This window comes from Cupressus sempervirens, chromosome 2 (assembly GCF_028749045.1).
Source record: "Cupressus sempervirens isolate cs-2001-9-10 chromosome 2, ASM2874904v1, whole genome shotgun sequence".
NCBI lineage: Eukaryota > Viridiplantae > Streptophyta > Pinopsida > Cupressales > Cupressaceae > Cupressus > Cupressus sempervirens.
This window is the reverse complement of record NC_143119.1, coordinates 748,314,366-748,332,583: the sequence shown is the minus strand read 5'-3', so window position 1 is coordinate 748,332,583 and position 18,218 is coordinate 748,314,366. Positions and strand designations below refer to the sequence as shown.

The following is an 18,218-nucleotide window of genomic DNA, read 5'->3' as shown; positions in this document are numbered from 1 at the left end:
CAATTATCCGAATGCTTAGATTAGTATGCAATTACAAAAAGGATTTGGTTTTTTCCTTCTGACATTAGCTCGATATGCATGCTTGTTTCATTCTGAAAACAATTAAAAAGGAATACTTTGTAGTTTGCAATAATGTATATGCTAGAAAAGTATATATATATATATCTGTATATCTATATATATATATATATATATATATATATATAGTTTAGATAGATACAATTATCTGAATGCTTAGATTAGTATGCAATTACAAAAAGGATTTTGTTTTTTCCTTCTGACATTAGCTCGATATGCATGCTTGTTTCATTCTGAAAACAATTAAAAAGGAATACTTTGTAGTTTTCAATAATGTATACGCTATAAAAGTATATATATATATATATATATATATATATATATATATATATATATATAATAGAGGGTTCAGATCTGATACTGGCCCTTGGGGTATCCACACCATCCGGCCTCATTCCTTATGATGTCTGATCAACTTGACCAAGGGTCCATTGACTATATTTATATTTTAGTTGGGATACATAAGGCAAAAATAAAGTCCTTTAGAAGTGGAGACTGTGCAGATTTCAATTCAATTCCTTCCTTAAAGGTGGAATCCATTTGTTTATCCATTTGTTTCTGCATCAATAGAAAGCATCAAAGTTAGGCTTTATAAATGATGAGTATTAGATTGACAGTATTTGAATGGTTGTATATTTAAAATTTAAAGATAGGTACATAGAATTTCAACTAAAGTGCCAATTTATCTGAGGACCTGGTTTTGTTGCAGGTAGCAATGATGGTATTGGAAACATATAACAATGACTACTGTACTAACAACAAAACATGCCTTCTTGAGTATCAACCAAGTAAAACTTCTCTTTCCTTATACGATATGTCTTGTTTTTACTAATAAATAATAAATAAAAGCTTACAGAAACCTATTTACAATGATTAAAATGAGGATGAAGACATATCAATGGCTTGCACAAGTGCAAAATTAAACTAGGTCTTGTCAAGTCATCTCTATCCTCAAAGATGCCAATCAATTTATATTTTCAAAGATAGAAACTCTTCGAATATTTATAAACTTCATACAAATTCTTCTTCTTTGTAATAATTCAATTGTTTTGAGCATCTACATTGTCAGTACAGGAAAGTGTCCCTTTATCACTATTCTAAATATATTGCATTTCTATGTTACTTATGACATCATACTAAACATCAAGTAAATATCATTACATTGTGTCAGATTAGTAAAAAATGGAGAAAAAATAGAGAAGAAACCTACAAAAGAGAAAATTAATTGTCATAATCCAAAAGAAGTTTTGCTAGATACTTGAGAAATGTTTGAAGCAATTCCGTGGGAGGTAATGTATTGTTATAATCTGTCAGATAGTATTTTTATTAGGTTGTAAGAAGAGAATGGCTAATTTTAGGTTAACACCAGCTGGCAAGAGTATGAACAGTTTGAGGTCCATTAAGTAGTTTAAACAAATGGAAAATAATGTCCACAGAAGCAAAATAATAATACGAAATCAAACATAAGAGATTCAAGTTGATATTTTTAATAATGATAAACTTTAACAGGTTAAATTGATTGACAATGCAAACATAATTGTGAAAGTACAATACTAGTAAGCTTATATTACTAGGACTACATAATGAGTTCAAAATTGAATTCCACAAGCTATTTGAATTGATTACTTATGATGAATGCAAATACCATTCTCTACTAATTTAGTGAATACGAATCAGTTCATCATACTTGTTGTGCCAGGTGATAGGTAAGCTTTTTCTATCATATATCTTTTCATTAGGCTGCAACTACAAGTTAAAAAATGGTTGTTTCAAAACTTTATTTATAAGAAACTAGTCATCTATAACTTTGTAGAAGCATAGGATGGATTCTCCAATAGAAAAAAGAAACCCAAATTCAAATTTAGAGCTTTATTCTAAAACACTTCCTCCAAATGACTATCATGACCATGATCATGTGACTTGTCTTTACTTAGAGCTTATGACTATGGCTGGTAGGCGACTACAAGAATCAGTCAAAGAGATGCTCATTGCAAATGGAAATGGAGAATATAGCACGATAGTATTCACATTGTAATTGCAAGTCAAAGAGATGATCATTGCAAATGGAAATGGAGAATATAGCATGACAGTATTCACATTGTAATTGCAAGTTGTACCAACACATATTCTCAATATATTACCACTTATGAAGAATATCAAGCACAAAGAAATGAGGTAGATTTTTCCTCAAGCTTACTTACGTTGAGATTTACTATGCTATAAGTGTAGACAATGAAATAGTTCTACTAGATTACATTAGATAGCTGATAGGTCATAAGGAAGTGCATTGTATATGAACTCCATATTCTTAACTCAACTGTTGAAAGTAAAAAACTTATATTGGGGACATTGGCAGGGAGCTTCAAATTTATATGGTCCACACACTCTATCTTCTTATATCCAAGAGTTCAGAAAGTTGGTAGAAGCAATGGAAAGTGAAATAGCATTCAAAGAATGGTCGATCTCTTCCTAACCTATTAATAGTTCAAGATGACATAGTGGGGCCTATTTCTCCTGACCAGATACAATCCAGTACAAGTTTTGGTGATTTAAAGAAGACATATCAAATACTTCATACAAAATAGGTGACATAGTTTCTACTACTTTTTGGTCAGGAAATCCGAGAAATGACCACCTCAGTGAGGGCACATTTTATGTGGTTGAATTTTGTGATGGAAGTAGAAAGTGAATCGCTACATATGATGATGATGATTTTAGCATATTCTTCAAGTGGGCACAACAAATTGATACTTTCTATAATGTTGCCACAATTCAATGGTCAGTACCAGATTTTGTAGTTATAGGTACATACAAAATAAGGCATTTTGGTGCAACAAGCATCAAATGTCAACACACTATCATTCAATATTTCACTGGGACATCTAGTATATTTTCTATTTCAAAAGAAGGTAGCTGGTCAAGTAAGATAACTATATCTAGAATTTAGATCCGCGTAAATCACAAAACTCACTTTGTGGTTTAACGATAATCTGACTCGTGATGAAGCTGCATGGTGTTGAATTTCATGTTTGCTTGTCTTAAAGTCAGTTTGGTGCATATAAGACGAAAAAATCTTGAACTTTTTAAAAAATGTCTGTACTCTCATCTCAAGTAATTGTGTTATGAAGTTGTCTTAAACTTACAAAAGAAAAAGAAAAAATGAAATATTACATTTGAATATATATAAACTTATAAGGAAATAAAATACACCACATATAGGGATCTATGAATAAAACCTTAATAAATGTAAACAAAGATCTAAGTATATATATGCAAATTTAATTGAAATGACAAAGAAAGAAATAGATCTTACCTTGTTTATGGTGATATTTCAACTTCGATAAGTTTAACTGGCTGAAACACTCACAAGAAATTTGAACTCTGATCTAAGATTAGGAACCTAAGTTGAAGATATTCTCAACTTTTTGAGGCCTATAATTAGGTGATATCCATGGCTCTGTCCTTGAACACTTTGTTCATGCACACTCTCATCCGCTCTTAAATTTTACTTTGAAGATTTGCAGAATCTTTTTGCCTATGTTTGTACTTGCATTTGAAAATCAGTTTCACCAAAAAGCACCATTTGGCATCTATGATAGATATTACGTAGACCCCATTGACTTCATTAATAATAGAAGTCAAACCCTGTTATAAATGATAAAAATACACTAAGAAGAGACTGCCAGGATGTTGATGTAGCTAAAACTGACCTGAGACAAATACAATTATGACCTGCTGCAGATTTAAATACAATGGAAAATCTATTGATGATTAAAATAACCAAGGATGAAGTCCTTGAATACACAATTAAGACAAACATCTGGAGACCCTTGGTGCACAAGCCAATGAGTAGCAATCATATTTGGGAGAGTTGGTGTATTTGAAATTTAGAGCTAGAGGACTAATCCACATGCAATTTTTTTCTCGATGGATAGAACTGTGTGTGAGACCTAGTCTAGGGAGGAATAAAATTTCTTAATTGATGGATGTAGCATATGAGTGATGGTTTACGTGCTAGTCAAGTTTTTTTTCTATAGAATTAAGTAAATTAATACCACAAAACAAACAACCAACTTGTAGAAAAGAAATAAGCATAAGACAAACACAAAAAATAGTAAACTTTAAGAATACTAAAAACTGAGCCATAACTCTACTCAAAGAAACAATACTGGCCATTAATTTGATAACACAACATATAAGTACATATCAAGTTAAAATCTATAAATAAGAATAGTTAACATTAATTGCATTCAAGAATATGTTTCCTTGTTTTATTATACAAAGGTTTTCATGTTAATTGGGTCAATTTTTGTTATCCAAATTAATGTTCTTCAATTTTCCACAGGGACTATTAATATATGATCTTTAATCACTTTAAAATGGACCCAATAACTAGAAAGGATTATAAAGTTGCAAGTTGTGTGAGATTTCATCCAATTAGGTTGTAGCTTGTGTTTCTTAACACACAATATAGAGAATGATGGCATGGACAATAAGGAAATTCAAGTGAAGTTCTCATGATAGGAGTAGAGACTGAAATAAAGAGAATGAAATATTGTGTTGAATTGCTTGGAGCTCTTCATATGTATTTTAGGCAATCAGGATGCAAGTTATGTAGAGAACTGTACAACATAGCCGTTCTTTAGCTCACTATGGAGAAGCTCACAATCCCCAAGTAGGATCCAATAAGAATTGTTGATCTTAGGTGTGCAACTAGTCTCAACAGTATATTAGGTGTAGGGTTAGTCATGAAGACATCGACAAATCTGTGCATTGGATTAGAAGTAGCTGTGCTATAGTTGCAAGTTTTCTACTCTGATTTGTCATCCAATGACTTCAATATGTTGTTAATCACCTTTTTCCTTTTTTGATTTTTTTATGTGGGTGCACATGACCAAATGTCACAATGTTAGAATTTTATTAAAAGATGGCGTTTTCAATGAATTGTGGCTTCTTATTTAAGATACGACTTATTTAAGGTTAAGTTGTTGGTACAATTATGCTTATAGGTTCCTACAAAGCCTAGATCAATAGAGGTAGGCAGGATATTACAAATATATACATAAAGCTATCTCATAAAGATCTCACAACTTTCATAAAGTGTGAAGAAGATAAGATGGCAGCCGGAGGCATATTATTTGTTTGTTTGATGGGGATAGTAGATAGTTCACCCCCAATAGAACAAGTTTTAGTAGAAGGGGACTTCAATTTGAAAATATGGTTAAAAGCTTTGTTGGTAGTCTTGTGGAAGCCCACATTTGGCATTGAGAACCAAACTCCAAATTACTTTGCAATAATGATATTATAAAAGAAAATATATTCAATGGGGCCTCTGGTCACACGATTATTTACTTTGATTTTCTTTCTATCACAAGGATTTTGGCATTTATTCTGGATGCTTAGGTCAAGTCATTTGTAGTGCTAAGGCTTCCTTTACATATCCATGTTGATTGCTACAGGATTTCTCTCTTTTGCAGCTTGGGGATGGTGATCCTTTGACAATATAAATTATGCCATATTTTTCCAAAGGCTTTGGCATTATTTGCCATAAAAACTCAACTCTGACTGCGTGTATGTTTGGTTTGTGCTACTTCTAGTGTCATTTAGCTTAGCATTTGAAAGGGAAATGCTTTATGTTTTAATGCATTATTTTTTTCTCATTTGGTTGGCCTTTTCTGTCTACTATAAAATCCTATGGGTATCTCTATTATGTAGAAAAGTTTATGGTGGGTTCATTTGGACAGGGCATTTTTCTTTAACCAATCTAGACGCTCATCCTCTTTTGTGGGACATATTCTTCCTAGGACTCTCTAGGTGGGTGTGGAGGTTTAAGATGTGTGGTAGATTTATTTCTTCTTTTGGTGTCATTGTGCATGGATGAAGGAGTGTCGTGCCTTATCGATTAACAACAAAAAAAAAATCAATAATACAGAATGTGACACAAATAACCTGCATTTCCACTCGCAATCCTGTTAGGGTCTATTCTCTCATTCTATGTTGTGTTTTAGGATATGGAAAATTGGGCGCCCCCTCCCCTCACTTCTGAAGATAGAGATAGAATTTGTGGTTTTGCGAAATGCAGAAGAGTCATAGCTAGTAGAGCCAACTATCTCAGTTTGCACAAAGACTCGGCTCACTCTCTCACTTGTTTCTGCTCCTCTCCTCTAGCGAGAAGAAAAACTCAACCAACTACAATAAAAGAAAAAGTGGTCAGACACTTGCACTAATAAAGAGGATGATGGAAGCAACAAAACGTGTATAATCTAATGAACACTAAGATAGAAATGGAGCAGTTCAATCTATTCAATTATTTCCTTTCAAGCACAGAGAATGCACTTTGGCCAACACCTATAAAGCACTGATGCAATGAAAACTCTCTAATTTTTTTCCCTTAAGCCAATTGATAGTTAGCCATTCTGTTCCAACTGAATGAAATTGGCCATTTGGGTGTTCACTCAACATACTGAATAGGAGGACACACAGAATGAACAAAGCATAAGCATTGAAGAGAGTATTAATGAGTTGTAGAGCCATATTTAACAAACTTTTCAGGCATCAATCTAGTCAAATCAAAACCCTTGATTACAGATTGATTTTTTTTCAATGTAATTTTAATACATGAAAGCAATTCTAGTGAAAGAAAGAATTGGATGCCCAATGCTAGATGAAACGAGAAGAGGACAGGCTTACATGTTTCGACACTGATAAACTTCAATTGCTTTCTTGTCCCAGCGATTTCCTTTCCTATTTCTTTTAATTTTCCTGCAATGTGAAAAATGGTGGAGCAAATGGCCAGTACTATTTCCAGGATATGCAATGCAATAATGCATAATTGTTTAGAGGAAAATAGAAATGATTAAAGAACAATACCTCTTGATCTATGAGAACATAAATTGAAAATCTGAAAGGCGATGTCATCAATGTAAGAATTACATGCGGAAGGCCACGTCCACTATTCTGCGCAGGTCTTCTTACCTGTTGCCACAACATGCACCATTTTGACAGCTTGCCATAAATTTTATGCTGAATTTTATACATAAGAAATTAGAAAAGATCGCTAGGAAATTGCTGTGAGAAAAAATAGATTTCAACTCACAACCCTAAACCAAAAAAAATAATTTATACTCGGCACTTGGAAAAACTGCTCGGCATAGGAAGGTGCCGAGTGCCAATTTTACTTGGCACTTGCTCGGCACATGAAGTGTCGAGTGACAGGAAATAGGTTCCAAGTGAACTCGGTACAAAGAGGAGAGCTCAGCAAGGGAATGTGCCGAGTGAGCTTGACTTCCACTGTAGAGAAATAGGGACCAAGCCAAGCGACCAGGATATCACGTGAAACTTTTCACGATTAAAACCAGAGACTCAGAACTAAAAATATTCAACAAAGATCTTCTCAAATGAAATGTAGAGAGGAAGAACAATAGATTCAAGTATGCCTGCTTGCTTAGTATTTAACTTTGATTTAAACAATACATGATCTGGGAGCATTCGACTTCAACCAGAAAACCCTAAATTTACCCTAAAACTTCAAACAACTTCAATACTTCAAACTTTAAACTTGCAGCTCTAATGGCTACATACAAAAATGCCTAGAGCAATCACTGCTTCACAGGTCGAATCCAATGAACAATAAACTTACAGAATGATCAGAGAGAAGATGTGCAGCTGTAGGCACGAAATAAACAAACTTCTTTCTCTGTACTCTAACTACTGGATTTGTTGATCTTCTTCCACTGCTCTTCTCTGCAACTTCTAATTTGATCTATATGATCTGCTCTCTATGAATGAATGAATGTAGAAACATTCCTTTTTTGTCTTCTGACCTAAAACATTTTTCCCTCTCATTTCTAGATTCAAAAAATCTCACCTACCGCATTCATGTTTTCTATCGGTTCTGGGTTGTCAGGTGGTAGGTGGGCATTTGGCTCAAGAGGCAAACGTCAACACTGCGTTAAATTTTCCAACACTCCCCCTTTGTCCCAAGCCAAAAAAAACAAGGATCACAACTGATCCAAATCAACTACACCAAGAATCTATCTTAGGTGCACAAAAGTTCCAATGCCTAATGGCTTGGTAAAAATATCTGCTAGCTACTGCTCTGACTTGCAACATTCCATCTTGATATCCCCATTCTCCACCAACTCTCTGATGAAGTGATATCTGATTTCAATATGCTTGCTTCTCCCATGGAAGACTGGATTCTTGGACAATGCAGTTGATGAGATGTTGTCACAATAAATTGTGGTTCCATCCTCTTGCCTTTTATTCAAATCCATCAAGATCCTCCTTAGCCAAATAGCCTGACATGCTGCTACATTTGCTGCTATGTATTTAGCCTCTTCTGTAGATTGAGCAACAATAGGTTGCTTCTTGGATGCCCATGAAATTGCACCCGATCCCATATGAAACATGTATCCAGAAGTGCTCTTCCTATCATCTAAACTTCCAGCCCAATCACTATCAGTATAACCTACCAACTTGAATTCATTTGATGCAATATACAAAATCCCAAATCCCTTGGTACCTTTCACATACCTTAGGATCCTTTTTCCCACTTGCCAATGGGAATCCTTTGGTGTTTCCATAAATCTGGAAATTAAACTTACTGCATGCATTAGGTCTGGCCGAGTTGCAGTCAAATACATTAGACTTCCAACCATACACTTGTATAGTGTTGGATCCACTCTCTTGCTAGAGTCTTCCTTGCTCAACTTTAGACCTACTGTTGTTGGTGTGGGGGCTGCCTTACTGTTATGCATGTTAAATCTCTCCAAGATCTGCCCTGCATACTTTTCTTGAGAGATGAAGATGCCATCATGCATTTGTTTTACTTCTATGCCTAGAAAGTATTTCAAGAGACCTAGGTCTATCATTTCAAATTCACTTTTCATGGCCTCTTTGAACTCACCAATTAGAGCCTTATCATTACTAGTAAAAATTAAATCATCTACATATAAGACAACAATCAATACATTACCATCTGTTGCCTTGATGTAAAGAGTGGGCTCACCATTGCTTTTGCTAAAGCCATTATTCATCAAATATGAGTCAATCCTATTGTACCATGCCCATGGTGCTTGCTTGAGCCCATAAAGAGCTCTCTTCAACCTATATACTTTGTTCTCTTCACCTGCAACTTCATAACCAGGTGGCTGCTCCACATACACTTCTTCTTTCAATACACCATTTAGGAAGGCAGACTTCACATCCATTTGAAATACCTTCCACTTGTGCTGAGCTGCAATTGCTATGACAACATGCACGGTTTCCATTCTTGCAACCGGGGCATGGGTCTCATCATAATCTCTTCCATATTGTTGTTTGTAGCCCTTGACTACCAGCCTTGCCTTATGCATATCAATGTTGCCTTCAGCATTGCATTTGGTCTTATAAACCCATTTCACTCCAATCACTTGCTTCTTGGGAGGCAATTCAGATAGCTCCCATGTCTCATTTCTTTCTATAGCATCTAGTTCCTCATCCATGGCATTACACCATTTCTTCTCCTTAATAGCTTCTTCAAAATATATTTGATCACTATGAGAAAATAATGCAAAATTAACACTCTCATCATAATCTTCATACCTTTCATCTTGGTATATCTCTCTAAGACTCTTGGTATTTCTTGGTAACAAGGAGAAATATGTGGGATTAGAATCTTCACTGCTGTTGCTTTGTCGACTAGCTCGGTCTTCACTGGTACTCGGCACTGACACTCGGTCATGCCTAGAGGAGCTCGACAATGTCTGAACCTGCTTGCCTTTTCTTCTATTTGCTCCTTCTTCTTGCTGTTCATCAGCATCTTCTTCACTCATAATTGGCATTTTACTTGAAGTGCATGGTGACTCATCAATTTTTCCATACCAAGACTGATTTTCAAGAAATTCCACATCTCTTGAAAGAATCATCTTGTTGTTCAATGGGTCATACAATCTGTATGCCTTTGATTCTGGGCTGTACCCTGTGAAAATGCATTTCACACCTTTGTCATCAAATTTTTGCCTTTGCTCTTTAGGCACATGTGCATATGCTACACATCCAAACACCCTTAGGTGTTCAACTATCCATCTTATTCGTGACTAAGCTTCCATTGGAATTCTGTTGTGGACTGCCTTTGTAGGACACCTATTAATTAGGTAAACTGCTGTTGCCACAGCTTCTCCCCAAAATTCAGTCGGGAGACCTTTCTCTTTCATCATGCTCCTTGCCATTTCAACAATGGTCCTGCTCTTTCTTTCAGCCACTCCATTCTGCTGTGGTGTGTAGCTGGCTGTTAGCTCTTTCTTAATGCCATGTTTCCTGCAAAAATTTACAAAAGAATTGGAGGTATACTCGCCTTCTCTATCTGATCTTAGGACCTTGATATAGTGTCCACATTCTCTTTCAGCCTAGGCTTTAAATTCTACAAATTTATCAAATGCTTCAGATTTATTCTTTAAGAAATAAACCCATGTCCTACGATTGAAATCATCAATAAATGTCATAAAATATGTACTCTTCCCAATGGAAGTAACTTGCATAGGACCAACTAGGTTAGTATGCACTATTTCTAATGGATATCTAGCCCTCCTAGAATTTTTAGAATTAAAGGGAAGCCTATGTTGTTTACCCAAACTACAAGCCTCACACTTGTCACAAAAATTTCCTACATGTGGCAAACCTTCTACCATTCTTTTATTTGACAATAAATTTAAACCAGCATAGCCAAGATGACCATACCTGAGGTGCCATAGCCATGAGGGGTCTTCAATCACACTCCTTAGAGCTGATTGTGTGGGAGGTGCAACACTAACTTGAGATGAGAAACATGTCTCAATCTTCAAGGGAAACATTCTGTTCTTTGTCATTTGAACTGCTGCAAGTAGGTTCTTGCTCCCATCCTTTTCTTGAATGACACACATGTCATTCTCCATCAGCACTTTGTATCCATTTTGAATGAGCTGACCAATGCTCATCAAATTGTGCTTCATACTAGGGGCGAAATACACATTTTGTATTTCCCTTTTCTCACGTTTCTTGGTGCGGACCATAATAGATCCTTTGCCCACAACTGGTAGGGTTCCATTATTACCCATTTTAATCTCTAATTTGAAACTCTTGTCAATGAATGAAAACAAGGTTTCATTACCACTCATGTGGTTGCTACATCCACTATCGAGGTACCAAACCTTAAGGCTTCCTTCACCAACATTACACATGATGAAGGCAGTGTTTTCACTTCCCATATTCACATCAGCCACATTTGCTTGTCCTGACTGATCTTTCTACTTCTTCCAGCATTCATTTGCATAATGCCCATATTTATGATAGTAGTAGCATTCTACATTACTCTTATTTCAGTTGTAGTTTTTCTTACCTCCTCTTGAAGTATTTTGTGAGCTACTTGCTCCATCTGCTCTTCCTGAGCTTTCTACTGCAGCATTTCTTTGTCCTCCATTACTTCGGCCTCTGCCTCTGGAGTTTTTGCCTGAGCCATTTCTTCCTCTCCCCCTTCCTCTTGGATTTGACTGAGCCTTGAATGCTTGGTCTTGGGTAGAAAAAGATGTGGATCTATTGATCCTATACTCATGGGTTTGAAGAGAACCCATCAACTCATCCATTGTCAAAGTAGTGAGGTCTTTTGCCTCTTCTATGGTCATGACCAAATGGTCATATTTATGAGGTAAACTCCTCAATATCTTTTGCACTATCCTCTGCTCTTGATAGTCTTCTCCATTTGACTTCATTTGGTTAATTACACTTGAAGTTCTTGAACTGAAGTCTGCAACTGATTCATTCTCCTTCATTTGAAGGTTCTCAAACTCCATCCTTATATTCTATAGCTTTACAGTATGAAATTTATCAGTCCCCTTGAAGTTTTTCTCAAGGATATCCCATGCTTTCTTTGCATAATTTCTGTCATTGCTGCTTCAATCAAACTTAATGCCTTAGCATCCTTCCTCCTTGACTCTTTCAAATGAGTCTTCTGTGCATTTGTGAGGGTAGCATACTGATTTGGATCAGTTACATCATTGAATCCATTGACCACAAACTCCCACAAATCATTTGCAACCATAATGGTCTTCATCTTCTTTGCAAATTTATTATAATTCTATCCATTAAATGATGGTGGCTGCTGCCATATCTTTCCTGCATCTCCTGCCATGATCAAATATCCCAAGAAAAAACAAATGCCCTAACTCACTATGGATGTGGGGCCTCAAAGCTTTGATACCATGTGAGAAAAAATAGATTTCAACTCACAACCCTAAACCAAAAAAAAAATTTTATACTCAGCACTTGGAAAAACTGCTCGGCACAGGAAGGTGTCGAGTGCCAGTTTTACTCGGCACTTGCTAGGCACATGAAGGTGCCGAGTGACAGGCAATAGGTTCCGAGTGAACTCATCACAAAGAGGAGAGCTCAGCAAGGGAAGGTGCCGAGTGAGCTGGGCTTCCACTGTGGAGAAACAGGGACCAAGCCGAGCGACCAAGATATCACGTGAAACTTTTCATGATTAAAACCAGAGACTCTGAACTAAAAATATTCAACAAAGATCTTCTCAAATGAAATGTAGAGAGGAAGAACAATAGATTCGAGTATGCTTGCTTGCTTAGTATTTAACTTTGATTTAAAACAATACAAGATCTGGGAGCATTCGGCTTCAACCAGAAAACCCTAAATTTACCCTAAAACTTTAAACGACTTCAATACTTCAAACTTTAAACTTGTAGCTCTAATGGCTGCATACAAAAATGCCTAGAGCAATCATTGCTTCACAGGTCAAATCTAATGAACAATAAACTTACAAAATGATCAGAGCAAAGACGTGCAGCTACAGGCACAAAATAAACAAACTTCTTTCTGTGCACTTTGACTACTGGATCTGCTGATCTTCTTCCACTGCTCTTCTCTGCAACTTTTAATCTGATCTACATGATCTGCTCTCTATGAATGAATGAATGTAGAAACATTCCTTTTTTGTCTTTTGACCTAAAACATTTTTCCCTCTCATTTCCAGATTCAAAAAATCTCACCTATCGCATTCATGTTTTCTATCGATTCTGTGTCGTTAGGTGGTAGGTGGGCGTTTGGCTCAAGGGGCAAATGTCAACGCTGCATTAATTTTTCCAACAATTGCAGTGTTGCCAATGGAAAAATATGAAATTTATACTTAGAAAATTGAGTTTAATAGAAATTGATTGACAGACCTTAGTTGACGGAAACGAAAACAAATGTAAAATAGAGCATCAAAAACTTTAGTCCCCGCCTTAGACGGCAGGGACTAATAAGCTCCACAAAAAATGATGTTTATGATAAGTATACTACTATTGTAAGAAGAATCTCAATGATGTTTATGATATCAATTCAACTTTTGTGAGAAGAATCTCATTCCAATCTTTACCAAAGGATGTTTATTTATTCAAATATTTAGTGATTAGTGGAGATGCTTTTAGTGAAGTATCGAGTGATCTGGTGTGGCTTCGCTGGTTCAAAATTGGACAACCAAATCTTTCAGCATGACTCTTAATGAAAAACCTGAGGGTTTTAGAAGTTTTTGAAGAAGAATATGCAAATGGTCATTTTTTGAATCTATATTTCAACTCTTTTATAATTACTCAATGCTTTACGTTCCTTTACTCAGAATTATGTTGCAGGCCCTTGTGCAGTTACAACATTTGCTAATATCTAAATTCAAGAAATTTCATGATTTCCAAAATCGGTAGGGTATCTCAATCATTTGAAAAATTAAAAAACCATATATTATGAAAATCTGTACCTTTAGCAAATAATTCTTAAAAACTAAATAAGAAAAAAGAAATGAAGGAAATCGTTGGTTTAAAATCTTCTTCCAACTTTTATTAAGCTCTTTATCTCTCTCAAAAATATATGTACCCATCTTTGCTTACTTCATTTCTATCTTCCAAAACTAAATTGCATAGCCTCCTCCCTTCCCAAGCTTTAATCTCTCTTATCAAACTTACAATTTTCTTCCAAAATCCCAAACATGAATGTGTTGTTCATAATGAACTACCTATTATTAGTCTATGCCTTATATAAGGCAGGTAGGGAACTAATGTTCCCCGTTTCCCAAATACATTAATTTTGGGAACTTAAAAAATATAACACTCCAATGTTTGAATTTCATTTATTTAAAAATTAATTTATTGTTAAATTTTCAAATTTTATGATTGGACGCGTGCAATTTTCCTGGGGTTAAGGGTCTTTATAAATAAAATTAAAAAGGAAAAAAGTTAAACAAAGGACAGCTATAAAGACAGACACATTAAATGCATTTAGTACTATAAAGATGATGAAAGGATAAACTTGAGAGAGAGAAATGCTATTTGTTTGAAATGATAGTAGGAGGTGTTCATGATCTTTCTAGCAACTTCTTTGGTAGGTCAATTCCATGGATCCTTTTGTAGTTATTTGAAGCCCTCTAAATTTAATCTCAGGGAACTACACAATCATGAGTCTTACGACCCTAATATTTTTTTTTGATGAATAGTCCTTTTCTATTAATAAATAATATACTAAGATTACAATTCACAAAAAAGGGTCGGGGGATACAAGATCACCTCATGAGAGTTCACACGGCTAAAGTCAGAATCAACAATTATTCATTTAAAAAAAACTTATAAAAAGAAAACCTCAAGTAGCTAAAGTGGTGCTAGTTGAGGGTGGTGGTTCATCCCGATCATGAAATCCCTAGTCATCCTTGGGATTGCTAGGCAGGCTGGGAACATTCCAGCCATTAGCAACATCATCAGGGGCCTGGTCAACAACCTTTATATCAGGCCACAAAGGTGAGATGGCCAAGGGCCACTTTTCAGAAACCACCCACCGAGAACCAAGAGGAGTTATTGGGGACTAGCCAGTGCCACCATGGGGTGGGGAAACTGAGGGGTGCCACCATCCACCATCGCCACCACTAGGAGAGTGGTTGCAGGAAGCCTGCAAACGCGATGTATGTGAGCGACAGCCTAAAGAAATGTTCTCTCGACAGTGGCCTCTGGGCGGTGTGGTATCAACTGAGGCATCTAGAGGAACTCTGTCAATAGTACAAGGGGCATTGCCTCAGTGATTGAGGAGCTCTTGAAGATGGGCCACCTCAAGGGCCACCTTGTTTGTTTGCACTTGAATATGCATCATTACATTATTACAAATACACACCTTAGTGTACATAGCAATATTTATATCAAGAAAAATATGAGTGAAAAAAACAACATTTCTATCTTTTCACAGAGTGAACAAAATCTCCATCTTGAAGGTATGCCAAATCTCGGTAAAATTTCTAGGGATCCTAGAAGAATCACCCAAAATAACCATATGCCAAGAAAAAGGTTTAGGCCAAAAAAACTTTAAAAAATCATGAATCTAGTGCCAATAATTTTGAGCATGTCTACAGAATCAAAAAATATGCAGGAAAGACTTTGGTTTGTCACAAAATGGACACCTAGGATATGGAACCCCAATATCTTAAGCCGAAGCCCAAGGGGAAGACCTTGAAAAGTTAGGCACCAAGTAAAATGAGCAATCTTGGATTCTGTAATGACACTCCAAATAGTGTCAAAACACTTTCTCCATTGAGAAAGGGAAGAGTGCAAGTGCCATCTTTGATTGAGCGTATCCACCATCGACAGATGGGGAGAAAGCCATCTATTTCCCAGACTTGGCTTCTAGCTAGTGAAAGGAGTGAAAAGATACCACTTTCAATCAGTCCACCAACGTCTAACAGACTGGATACCCACTTTATGAATTAAGTGACCTGAAATTACAAAAAGCAATAAGTCAAAAGTCTATCGATTTGAATGGGCAAGATGGTACTAGACTTGCATATCTTCCCAAGATCTGAGACTCATGGATATCCTAGAGAACAAATCTTTAGGATCCTTGATGCCTCATTTGAAAAAATGCAGAGCACTAGCACCTTGAGTCTTGGTTAGGAAAATATCTGGATGCCAAATAGGGGAGACCACCAAATGTTCTAATTGATCAAAGAGAGCTCATCACTAGACTAGTGAAGCCAAGGCTTAATAACTTCCCAAGATTTACATATGCTCTTGATAACAAAAGAGCCTTGTATGTGCAAGGGCTCTCACATGATGAGAAGGGTGTGAAATCCAATCCCCTTCCATGCAGGTCTATTAATAGGAAACCCAGAGGAAATGCAATGCCAAACCAGAATCTTCCAAGCTTCATCTCTAGTGATGGCACAAATAATCCATTTGGCACATAGAGCAAGGCCTTGCTTTTGTGTGGAGAGAAGACCAAGGCCTCTAGACTCCTTGGGGAGACAACAAAAGCCCCAAGCAACTTTGTGAAAGCCATGATGGTTGGAACAAAAAGCCCAAAGAAATCATGGAGCAATCGCTCTAATTTTTGATAAGAGGCTTTTGAAGGAGCCCAATTAGAAGAATGATAGACATGCATAGCTGCAAGAACTTTAAAGAAAATTTGGAATTTCACTTGCAAGAGAAAGCAATTTTGTGAGCCAATAATTCAGCTTCTTTGTAATCTTGGCAAGTACAACATTCCACAGATTCACTGGTGATGCCTGAAAGGCAAAAGGAATGCCTAAAAAATGGAAAATCTCCTTATGAGTGACCTATTTCCATTCAAAATGGTTAAGCCAAGGTGGAGTTGGAAAAAAAGATTGGCAATAATAGAGCATTTTATGCCATTGAATGTAGGGCCAGAGGCTTAACAAAAAGTGTCGAAGCAATTCAAGGCATTCTTGATGTTTTCTTTATCCTCCAAAAGAGTGAGAAATGAATCATCAGCAAAATGACCATTGACCAATTGGGAAGAGGATTCTGGTAAAGAGATGCCACAAACCAAACCTAAAGGCACAGAGTGGGCTAGCAAGTAGCCAAACCCTTTAGCAACAAGAACATAAAGCATCGAAGCCAGAGGGAAACCTTGCCTGATGGAATGGAAAATCCCAAAGGTATCAAATTGGAAATTATTGATGGTAATGCAAGCATTACCATAGTCAAAGAGCATCTCCACAGACTACAAAAAATTGGGACCAAAACCAAGAGCTTGGAGCATAGCCAAAATGAATGGTCGTTGAATCTGGTCATAGGCTTTAGCAAAATCTATTTTCAAAAAAATAGCTAGCTGATTGGACTTGCGAGCCCACTCCATACCTTCCTAGACAACAATGATGTTGTCAAGAATATAGCTAGATTTGATAAACCTGATTTGCTCGAGGAGAAATTGCCTTAGCAATAATCTTATATGACACATTAAGCAAGGTAATGGGCTGCCAGTTACAAATATCCTTAGAATCTCTAGCTTTAGGTATGAATTTAATGTTTCCTTTGTTGATAATAGTCTTAGGCTTTTAGAATGATAGGCTTCAAGTTAAACTTTTGTGTAGATTGGGACCAATATACTCCTACAGGTGTTTTTAAAATTCACAAGGAAAACCATCACACCCGAGGGATTTATCACCTGCCATGGAAAAAACCACCTCTAGTTAAGGTCTCAGATGGTAAGAAGTTGCTCACAAAAAGCAAGTTGCTCAATTGCTAGGTGGTTTGGAGTAACATAAATACACTTTTTGAGAGCTTCCTCTTGAGTAATCAAATTTTACTACAAAGAAAACATGTTTTCATAGTGATGAACAAATTCTTGTAGGGTGTCAAGGAGACTAGAGAGAACAAAAGTGCCTTGTTTGATTTTTTTAATCTCAAAATTGGTATGACGGGCTGGAAGAGCCTGAAAGAACTCCTTTGAAGATTTATTTCCAACCTCCAACCAATGGAGGCAAGCTTTGATTTGGGCCCCTCAAGCAACATAATTATCTTCAACCTATTTTTCATGGCATAGTTTGGCAAGTTGAATTTTCAAATCAACATCAAAAGGGTTAAGGGTGAGAGCCTCAGAAGCTTTTTTAAGAGCAGTTGTAGTGGAGTCATAAGACCGCCTTCTGAAAACCACCAACTGCCACCCATAGATGTGTAAAAAGTGAGCTGTTGTAGTAATGGCATCATTCCACTATTAAATCCACCCTATCTGGGAATGTAGACATGGCTCCAAATTCTAGACATGTAGGATATGAGAAGTAGTGGAAGCATGCATCATCATTGATGTGTGAAGGAAAAATTGAGACCTGAGAACTCTCTGGATAATTATGTGCTACAAAATAG

General features: G+C 36.3%; 1 long non-coding RNA gene across 2 annotated transcripts; it reads right to left on the bottom strand.

Moving 5' to 3' along the window:
* Positions 1 to 484: 484 nt before the first annotated feature.
* LOC149575580 (uncharacterized) lies at positions 485 to 7,146 on the bottom strand. 2 transcript variants are annotated; one of them, XR_016359695.1, is made up of 3 exons: positions 6,949 to 7,146; positions 6,769 to 6,840; positions 485 to 636 (listed from the first exon to the last, which is right to left on the bottom strand). It is a non-coding gene; the product is annotated as an uncharacterized LOC149575580 (long non-coding RNA). The 2 variants fall into 2 exon arrangements; XR_016359694.1 differs by lacking the exon at positions 6,949 to 7,146 and having other exon boundaries at positions 6,769 to 6,942.
* Positions 7,147 to 18,218: the final 11,072 nt, after the last annotated feature.